The sequence below is a fragment of the Cricetulus griseus genome, chromosome 5 (genome assembly GCF_003668045.3).
Source record: "Cricetulus griseus strain 17A/GY chromosome 5, alternate assembly CriGri-PICRH-1.0, whole genome shotgun sequence".
Taxonomy (NCBI): Eukaryota; Metazoa; Chordata; class Mammalia; order Rodentia; family Cricetidae; genus Cricetulus; species Cricetulus griseus.
This window is the reverse complement of record NC_048598.1, coordinates 3,791,396-3,802,148: the sequence shown is the minus strand read 5'-3', so window position 1 is coordinate 3,802,148 and position 10,753 is coordinate 3,791,396.

Below are 10,753 nucleotides of genomic sequence, written 5' to 3'. Positions count from 1 at the left end.
TATTTTATAGAAGATTATATAAGGAACTTACACAATTAATATATAGTTCAAAGGATGTGACAATCTGATTAGATACCAAAGAAGAAATACAACCAGCTAATAACTTTATGGGAATGTACTCATTTAGTCATCTGACAAATGCAACTACAATGAGACTCCATTACTTACCCATGTTACAGAAAGTTTTTTGAGAAAAAGGCAGAATTTGGAGAAGAGGAGCCCTTACCATGCATAGGCTGTTAGGAGTAAGTTAATACGAGAATGGCCAGCATCGAACAGAGTATGGAGGTTTCTCCAAACATGAAGGATGGAATGACCATATCAGTTAGCTATCACATTTCTGGGGTTTTTTGTTTGTTTGTTTTTTGTTTGTTTGTTTTTTTTAATCAGAAAATAGAACCAGCATACAAAAGGGAAATGGGCATGCTTACTGACATTTGCTATAACCAAGGTGTGGACTGAGCCTAGGTGGCAGCCAGTAAATGAGTGAATACAGTATGCAAACAGAAGCGTCATCACCATCACAAGAGAAACATGTTAAGGAAATAATTTCAATTGTGTTTTCTTTTGCATATAAATAGAAAAGGACTTGGAATAGAAGTGTTACTAGGAACTGGGAAGGGGACCAAGGCAGAGCAGGGAGAGATCAGAAGGGTCAGTGGACAGTGCATCCAGAATGAAGATGCCACACTGAGTCCACACTGGAGAAGATGTGGGCTGCTCATTGGCCAGCCAGCCTGCCTAACTGCAAAAGTAAGCTCTAGATTTAATGAGAGACATTAAGTGAATAAGGGCAGGGGACCTGTGCACACAGATGAACACATGCAGACATACCACTCAAAATACCGCACAAAAGGAGGGGCTAGTAGTAGGACCTGGGCATCAAAGAGTCAGCCTACATTCTAGTATTAATATTACTAGCCCTGAGACCAAGGCTAGTTCCTACACCTCCTTTGCTACCTCATGTAAAGAAGTTTCTAGAACTTGTAAAATTCCATTTTTTTTCTGTTTCTGTGGTTTTAAGACTTAAGCCTTTTCTACCCTCTTTTGCTGTGTTGTGCTTTCACTAAATCACACAAACTTGTTTTCTGGATCTGTTACTAAGGGTAGCTAGGTTGTTGATCATCTTGGGCAGCTTCCCTCGTCACATACTTAGGAGCAGAAATTGCACTTTCAGGACAGAGCTTGTTCTGTGTAACCCCCAAGCTGGCTCTACCGCTACTATTTCTTCACCCTTTCAGTACGCTTAGAATGGATACTTTTGTGTTTCACACTCTCTACCTGGCTGTTCTACAATCACTAACCAAGGATTTTTTGAACAGCTACAATGTAAAATTCACCATAATTCAGGTTTTTCTTTATCTTCCATAAAGAACTTCTAACTTCCGGGTTTTTCTTTTCAATTTTATCACTTAATTTTCTTTATCTTTTTTAAAAAATTTTTGATAGTCTTACTATATATTCCTGGTGGCCTGTTAGTAGTTGTGTATCTCAAGGTGGTCTCCAACTCAACAGCTGTTTTGTCTGAGCTTCCTTGCTGCTCAGTTTGAAGCTGTAGGTCACCATGTTTGGTTTTTCCTGGCTCTTTTGTTTTTAGATAGAGTGTCTTATGACCAAGGCTACTCTTACAAAAGAAAGCATTTAATTCGGGGCTGGCTTATAGTTTTTGAAGGTTAGTTCATGATCACCATGGTGGGAAGCAGACAGGCCTGACACAGGAGCAGTAGCTGAGAGCTTTACACCCCCTGATCTGAGGCCATAAGCAGACTGACACTGGGCCTGGTGTGGGCTTTTGAAACTTCAAAGCCTCTAGTGACACATCTCCTAACCCTTCCCAAACAGTTCCACTAATGGAACCTAAAGGATTCAAACATGAGCCTATGAAGGCCATTCTCAATCAAACCATCACATAAGGTCTCCCTATATAGTCCTGGACCAAGCTAACCTCAACTCAGAGGTTTACCTGCCTCTGCCTCCCAAATGCTGGAACTAAAGCATTGTACCAACACTCTTGCAAAATAATAATTTTTAGAACAGCAGACTATTCTCATATTTCACATTATAAGTGAAAACTGCACTTTTATATCCCACTTCTTCCCTCCAAAACTATTCTTTCTGCTAGGAAGGAGGAAGTCTTCTGGTCATGCATCTGAAAACACACAATCTTAGCGTTGTGATCTCTGGTGAAACAGAGTGAAAAATACATACTGATAAAGAAAGCCTCATCTGTCTGAATGAGTCATGACAGGCTGAGTGGACAATGACGTAATGCAAGTGGGAGGTCTCATCATCGGAGGCCCAGGTATGTGTCTTGGGCATCATCCCAAGAGGAGGGCCATGGTTGGCATCGTGGGAGGGCCTCCCATGTGGAGTGCAGGGATCATGCCAGGGTGAAGAGAACCTGGGAGACTTGGGGGAGGAGGGATCATGGCCCCTGCAGGGGGAGGAGCAGAGAATGGAGCTGGAGCTGTCTTTCCTTGTTGAAATGCAGTCTTGTTTTGTCAGTCAGGCTCTGGGCCTGCTCTTCCATCCCTTTCTGGTAGTAGTCTCTCACATGCTCTCTGTTTCCAACCACTGCAGTGTGTCTTTCTCACAGATGGGCAGTCATAGGTCAATACAATTTAGACATGTTGCTCCCCAGGCTGTAGACTGCCCAGTCAGATGATTACATCCAAAAACCCATAAAACATGCACATGTGTGGTGTGTTCCCATTAATGTTAAAAAATAAATCTTGTGTATGCCTAGGAAACTTTGGAAACTAAAAGGAGGTATTAGTGGCAGCTTCATGTTATTTGGGATGAGAAGTTTTTCACTAAAGCTGACCAAACAACAAAACAAAACAGGGCAATATTAACCTAGTTTGTATGTTCTCTTCAGGAGGACATGAGGCTTTGAAAACTTAAGAATACTTTTAGTACGATTTAATTATCATTTTCTTCATATGTGAGAAAAGTACTAAAGTATATAAAAAGACATTGAATGTAAACAACTGCAGGGCTTTTACAGGAACAAGAGGGGGAGTCTAAATTGTTTCAAAGAGTTGGAACCTAAGATACATGCTTGTGTACCTTGGTATATGAAACACTTTTCCCCTGAGAGTGTTGCGGAACATAAGAAAGCTGAACTTGCACTTAGTACTTGTACTCTAAGATTAAACATGAGGCTCCTTGGTCTCATCACCCTGGATACTGTTCCAGTGGCTGACCAAGATGTTAGGACAATGCTTTACCACACCTCTTGCTGGGAAATTTCGGGAATTGTGCTGTTACCAACACCAAAGCTAGGTATTTGGGGAACCAAGAGGGTTTGAGTGGAAGAAGCACTTAGATTAGAAGATAGCCTGTGAGTGCAATGGGCTCTTCCACAAAGAGTTACTCTGTCCTGGAAGTACTAACAGTGGACAAACTTTTCCTGCTACTCTGTGCTTCATTGCATGTTCCAAGGTGTCTGTATGTGCATGGTATTCTCAGTAGTTGCATGTGAAAAAGGAAGGGACATTATAATATTAGAGAAGTCACATTAACTTTTAAATTGTAAGTATGTAGGCAAAAACCAAAAAGTGCTCAGAATGACACTGAGTCTGTGTGACAAGATGAACCTTGAGTGTTAGATTGGGAACCCACAGAGATGCACATGTCTCTGCCTCCTGAGTGCTGGGACTAAAGGTGTGTGCGCCACTGCCCAGCTGAAACAGTGTTATTTTAGTTAAAATGTAATACTTCAGATTTTAATAAACTTATGTCAGGTATACATACTGTTTTTTTTCATTTAGAAATTTTGAGTATGAGAAAACTACTTAAGATATAACTTCATTTTTAATTGAGATTATAGTTACCACTAGGACATAAATTACATAAAAACCTTAGCAGTGTGGTGACTTCATTTGAAGTCAGTCGAGTAGTATTCATTAGTTATATACTTGTATCACCTATATTGTCACTACATCGGAATACCCAGACATAGCCAGAGATAAGGAGATTCTGTTGTCTTACTGCACATGTGAAATCTTCATCTTGCACCTTCTCAACTTGGATGTTGTGCACGTGTGCTTGGATGTGTCAAGGTAGTGGTACAGCACACACTTGAAGTTTGTTGCCTAATATCTTAGGGTTTCTATTGCTGTGAAGAGTCACCATGACCATGGCAACTCTTATAAAGTAAAGCATTTAATTGGGGCTGGCTTATAGTTAAGAGGTTTACTCCATTGTTGTCATGGAGGGAAGCATGGCTGTGACATGGTGCTGGAGAGGTAGCTGAGAGTTCTGTATCTGGACCCCCCAGGGAGCAGGAAAAGACAGTGAGCCACTAGGCCTGTGAGCTTGAACCCTCCAAGCCCACCCTACAGTAGCAGACTTCCTCCAACAGCACCTCAGCTATTCCAACAATATCACACCTCCAATAATGTCTTGAGTCTATGGGGACTGTTTTCATTCAGACCACCACAGCTTATATAACGTATATGTACGGGCTAGTCTTGTGTACCAGCTTGACACAAGCTACAGTCATCAGAGGAAGGAGTTTAGGCCTAATGAGAACCAGCAGTAAGGCATTTTCTCATTTAGTGGTCAATAGGAGAGGCCCCAGCCTGCGGTGGGTGGTGCCGTTCCTGGGCTGATAGTCTTAGGCTCTATAAGAAAGCAGACTGGGCAAGCTATGAGAAGCAAGCCAGTAAGCATCTCTCTCCTCTATGGCCTCTGCATCAGTTCCTGCCTCTAGGATCCTGCCCTGCTTGGATTCCTGTCCTGACTTCCTTCATTGAAGTGTAAGCCAAATAAATAAACCCTTTTCTCCCCAGCTTGCTTTTTGGTCATGGTGTTTTTGTTGCAGCAAGAGAAACTCTAAGACAAATTGGTACCAACATATTGGGGTATCCCTGTGATAGCCATGACCGTGTTTTGGGGAGGATTGAGGAAGGACTTTGGAACCTTGGGCTAGAAGAGCCATTGGGTGTTAAAAGCTCTGTGGGATGTTCTGTGGGAATTTGGAAGATAAGAATGTTAAGAGCAGTGCAGAAGATGGGAGGCCTGGCTTGTGAAGTTTCAGTTAAGTTTAAAGACTATCAGGGCCATTTGTTAATTTGAATTAAGGTCCTGTGGCTCTGGTTAGCTGGGGCTGAAGAATCAGCTGTGATTAACAAGATACCAGAACGAGTAAGGGCAAAATTTTGCTTTGTTAAGAAACTTGATGCTGGTTGGCTGGAGCTAAGAAATAAGCAGCGATTAAAAAAAGACTAGTATCACTGAAGTGAAATCTTCTGGGAAGTGTTTCCTGCGAGCACAGAGAAGCTGTGTTTTAGAAGCCATCAAGGCGGTAACTCAGGATGACTGCTGGACTTGGTAATAAAGAGTCGCCCAGGTGGTGCTAATTTTGAAGGCTTGAAAGGGGTCATGGAGAGCAGCTGAGGCACTGTGAGAGTCTAAGGAGAGACCATTGGTGAAGCTGCAGTCTCAGTGGTTTTGAAGTCCTAGGACTGAAGGGGTCATGCAGAGAAGTTGAGGCTTGGTGCCACTATGAGAGGCTATTGGTGAAAGTGCAGCCCAGTTGCAGCAGAGTCCCCAGCATTTTGGAGACGCCAATACCATAGGAAGACCACCAAGATCAGCAGCAGCGGTGGAGTGGAGCCAGCAGGAGCCTAGAAGACGAGCTGTGTGCTGCAGAGGGCAGAGCTGAAGAAGTGACTCAAGCCCTTCGGAGGAGTCCAGAAGATCGTGAGTGGGTCCCAGATAATGGGACATTGAGTTATTTATACCGTTTGGCGTTCCTCTTGCCTCAGCCTCCAGAATATTGGAATTATAAACCAGCTCAGAAAATTATTTTTGAGATCTAATCTAGAGGGAAACACTTTTCAAATATTTATATGTTTGAAAATATGGGACCGCTATGTAGCCTTTAGTGACAGATTGGAACAAAAAGTTCCTTTCCAGATACAGTGTCTCACAACTGCAATTCCCACAGCTGGAGGTAGAGGCAGAAGGATCAGGGTTCAAGTCATCCCCAGCTGCATATCCAGTTTGAGAATAGACTGTGCTACATGAGGTGCGGTTTTGTTTTGTTGTAGGTTTTGGTTTTTTCATGGCTGGGAGAGACAGGTGCAATGGCTCAGTGAGTTACGGTGCTTTCTGGGCAAGATGATGACTGACCAGTTCAACCCTCAGAACCTACTGTGAAGGGTTAGATAGAATCAACTCCTAGAAATTGCCCTTCAACTTTCATGTGCACTCACACACAAAATAATGTTTTAATGCCAAACATGGGCTACATAAGGAACCAAAACAAGAAAACATACCAAAACCGGGACATAGGTCAAAGGCGAGCAGAGGAATGAAGCAGAGTAGGACCAAAGAATAATAACCACAGAAAACCCAAACAGGGAAATGAGAGTAAGATGATGGAAGAGTGGACATTAAAAATTCTTTATAAAGTGAACCAGAGGAACAAATAGGAAAACATTGCCTACCTAACTAGAAGGGAGAAATACACATTTACTAGCCCAGTGAACTCAAGATTGAGAGGGAGTCGCACTGCTCCGTGGGTACAGGTGAGCTGCCTTTGACCCAGGGGCCTCCCAGCTCAGCATTTATTACTATGGGGAATTACCTTTCAGAACCCCACTTTGTGAATTGTAAGTTGGAGGTGATTTTGTTGGGCTGTGGCAATGGCTCAGTAGATAATGTACTTGCTGTGCAAGCATGAAGACCTGAGTTCAGATCCCAGAGTCCGTGTAATTGCCGGGTGTGGTAGTGTGTGCCTGTAACTACAGCCTTGAGACAAAGATTTCGGGGCTTGCTGGCCACACACAAGGGCACTCACTTACACCCTGTAATTTTGCTACTGTGAAAGGTTATTATAAAGGACGCTGTTCACAAAGCAGTGTGACAATAGCACAGTGATACACAACTGTGATTCCCAACACTTGGAAGCCAGAAGCAGGAGGATCAGAAGTTCAAGGTCATTCTCAACTCCATAGCAAGTTGGAGACCAGCTTGGGCTACATTAAAAAAGAAGGGGGCATAGAAAAGGACTTAGTGTGGGATCCACAGGTATTTACCTATCTCCCCAAGACACGGGTAACTACCCTCCTGTTGTTCCTCGTCTTTTTCGTTGCTACCTTGGATAACAAACTGAGTTGTTTCACATTCTTTTTGTTTGTTCGTTTGTTTGTTTCTAAGACAGGGTTTCTCTGTGTAGCCCAACTGTCCTGGAACTCACTCTGTAGACCAGGATGGGCTTGAACTCAGAGAGATCTGTCTGCTTCTGCCTTCCAAGGGATGGGATTTTAAAAGCATGCACTTGTGTTCTTATTTATAATCTGTATCATGGCATATTACTAAACCCTGACTTAATTATAGAAATTAAGACCTGGGGATGGAGCTCAGTTGGTTGAATGCTCGTCTAGCAATGAAGTTCAGGCTTCAGTCCTCAGCATCAGTACTACATAAGCTAGGCATTGTAGTACACACCTGTGATCTTAGCACTTGAGAGTTAGAGGCAGGAAGATAAGAAATCCAAGGTCATCTTCAGCTCCATAGAAAGTTGAAAGCCAGCCCAGAATTGAGACTGTGTCTTAACAAAAAAAGAAAAGAAATTCTACATTTGCTGTGTTATCAGTATTTTTTGAAAGTAAATACCCTTGTGTTTGTGAAACATTTAGTATTAGAAATGTTCCTATTATAAAACAAATTATCCACGAGTTGATATTTGGAAAATCTGTATTACAAAAATATGTCTTATTGGAGACTATCTGCCCCCCTCCAGTTTTGTTTTTGAGATAGGGTCTGATTTTGTAGCCTAGCCTAGTCTCGAATTTTCCATCTGCATGCCTCCCCGTTGAATGTGCAGGGATTACAGATGGTGACGTCACACCTGGTTTGTGTGTTGTACTTGGCCCTGTTTTCTATTGGTGGTAATAGTAGTGATCATTAGTGTTTATTCTTGCCTCTCTGTCTACACTTGGGGTTTGTAGAGATGTGATGCTGCTTGGCCAGATGTGAATATTTACTCAGCAAAGAGACTCTGCATGGGGGCGGGGGAGGCGATGGAGTGGGGACCTACAGGGCTCCTGGCTCCCTTCCAAACTCTGGATTAAGCACAAACCACACCCAAACACCTGTTTTCACAGAGAGATACTTTATTATTGGGGGAAGAAAAGTTAAAGTGGTTGCTTTCTGACTTGGGCAGAAAAACAAAAGCAAATGACCGTGCAGGTGTCATTTTAAGAGGAAGAAAGGGAGAGTGAACAGACTAGGATGCAGTGATAAAGAAGATAGGCGCAGAGGGGAGGACGGGGCGTGGGAGAAGGGGGTGTGTCCCAGAGGGACACAGGGCTGCCCCTGGATAGAGGGAGACAGACATGGCACGTGGGCAAACGGTGGCTTACACAGGTAAAAGGGGAAACCCCGTGTTAGGATGAAGTGTTCAGTTTTAATGGTATGTTAATTAGGTGAGCCAAAGAGAGCTTTTGATTGATTGCTGGACTTCTGGTAGTCAGCCTCAGGAGGAAGAAGTGTTCCAATAAGGGAATAGATCTTGGGTGCTAGCTGTAGGAATGTGATCTAATATTCTTTAGCAAAGCAGAGGGAATGGGGCAGAACAAGACCTCCCAGAGCCACACGCTCTCGTGAGCTAGTACCCCTTCAACCTACATCATGGGTAATGAAGTAGGGACCAGAATGGCCAATCCAAACTAGAAACGTCCAGATTGGGGGGTGGGAGTCCAGATTTAAGTTTCTGAGCCCAGTAAAATTGCAAAAAGTTAAAGAGATTGGCCTTGAAGTAAGAAAGAAAAAGCGCTGGGCTGGAGAGATTAGTCAGTGCAAGCATGAGAACCTGACTTTGGATTCCAGCCACTATGCAAAAAGCTAGGCATGGTCCTGCCCATGTCTGTAACATCAACACTTTGGGACAGAGACAGGAGGATTGCCAGAATGTGCTGACCCCAGCCCAGCTCCAGCTTCAGTAAGAGGCCTTGTCTCAAAGGAATAAAGCAAGGAGTGACAGAGTGGGACACGGATGCCCTTGTGTGACCACTACATACAGGCAGCCATACTGGCACATACATCCTCATTGATGACAGCAGTTTTATACATGTGTATAATGCATTTTGGTAATATTTGCCCTCATTGTCCTCTCTTGTCTCCGTCCCACCTCCTCCTTCCTCTTCCCGACTAATTCTTAATAAAAGAAAGGACATGTTAACACTGAAACCCTGATGGGAAGCACAAAAGTATCAGAGTAAGTCATCCATAGAAGTGACAAAGATACCTTTAGATAGTCCCACATGCGTGTACTATTAATTTTTCCTATTGCCAGAGACGAGGGAAAATGGACTAATTGAATCCTATGCACTGATTCATTAGAACAGCCAGGACTCCTGCAGTGTGGGTGTAGAGTACAGAAAAAGCAGGCAACCTGTTAGTTCCAGGCCCACTGTCTGGGCCAAGAGCTTTGTTTACCTGAGCAGAGACAGTACTGGTAGCCATTGTGAGAGAGAGCCTGCTATGAAAGCCACGCAAATGCCAAAGCCTTCGCTGGTGATTGTTCCAAAACCACCGTCACTGTGAGAGTTACAAACTCCAGCATAACAGGCCAGCCAGGCCTTCAGAGGCCTTTGTAGCAGGGTCTGACCACAGTGGAGCTCAGTGCCCTTTCACTTAGAAAAAGCTCACAAGTTTCTATGCTATGACAGCACTGCTTTGACCAATTTGCTGAGCCTTCCCTGAGACCACAACAACCAACTCGTTCTGAAAACCAAAAATAGCCTCACAGTCTAAATCAAGACTCAGAGAGAGTGACCATTCCGAGTCACCCAAACTCACTTGCTACATACGTTATTTTTGGATAACTTTAGTGAGACTGAAAGTGCTTTGTTGCTGGTTCTTCCCTGCAAACAAGAGTACAAAGCCGGGAGCTAAGTCATGTGGCTTTGTCTGGCTTACCACAAAGACTGCAACTGGTATGATGTGATTCATTAGCTTTGGAAAGCCCACTGTCATTAGGGGTGGGATGGTAACATCTGTCTGAACTGACTGAACTGCCAAAAAGATCCTGTGAAAGCTTAGCTCCCTAAAAAGCAAGTTAATCTTTCCTCAGGTTCTAGTAAACGAGAATTTTCCACGGGATGGATGAAAACAGCATGTTTCCCTTATTTAGGCTTTATGTCTACTTTAAGATGTTGAACTAATTTTGTGTTTGTAATTTTCTTCTTCAATTTTATTTTTTGACAATTTAAATGTTAATGCATTTGATATCCCCCCATTATTTTCTCTTGCCTCCCTCCCCTACTTCTTCTTTCCAACTAGTACAGCATGATGGGTAGTATTTACAAGTACATAGGAAACTTAGCAACTTACGGTAGCCACATTGCTGAAGAAAATGTCTCCCTCTCCCTCAGCAACCATAAACTCCAGTAGTTCCTCAGGCCTGAGAGGGTGTTGGGGCCTATAAACCCTTTTCCTAGCCATGATGCAGGGTTGTCAGGCCCAGTTCTGGTATGAGCAACTGTAGCTGCTCTGGGTTAATGACTGGAAGACAGCTCTCATCACATTGTTCCCCTCCTCTGGTTGCTACATTCTTTTAAAACCTCTTTTATGTGATGTTCTCTGTGCTTTGGAGATGGTTATATTTGTTCTCTCCTTAAGGGATAAGTTCTTTAACTGGTTATGAGTCTTGGTAGTAACTGCTGCCCACTGCAAAAGATGCCTCTCTGACACAGCTGAGAGCAACACTAATCTATGCAGAAATACGAGTATTTAG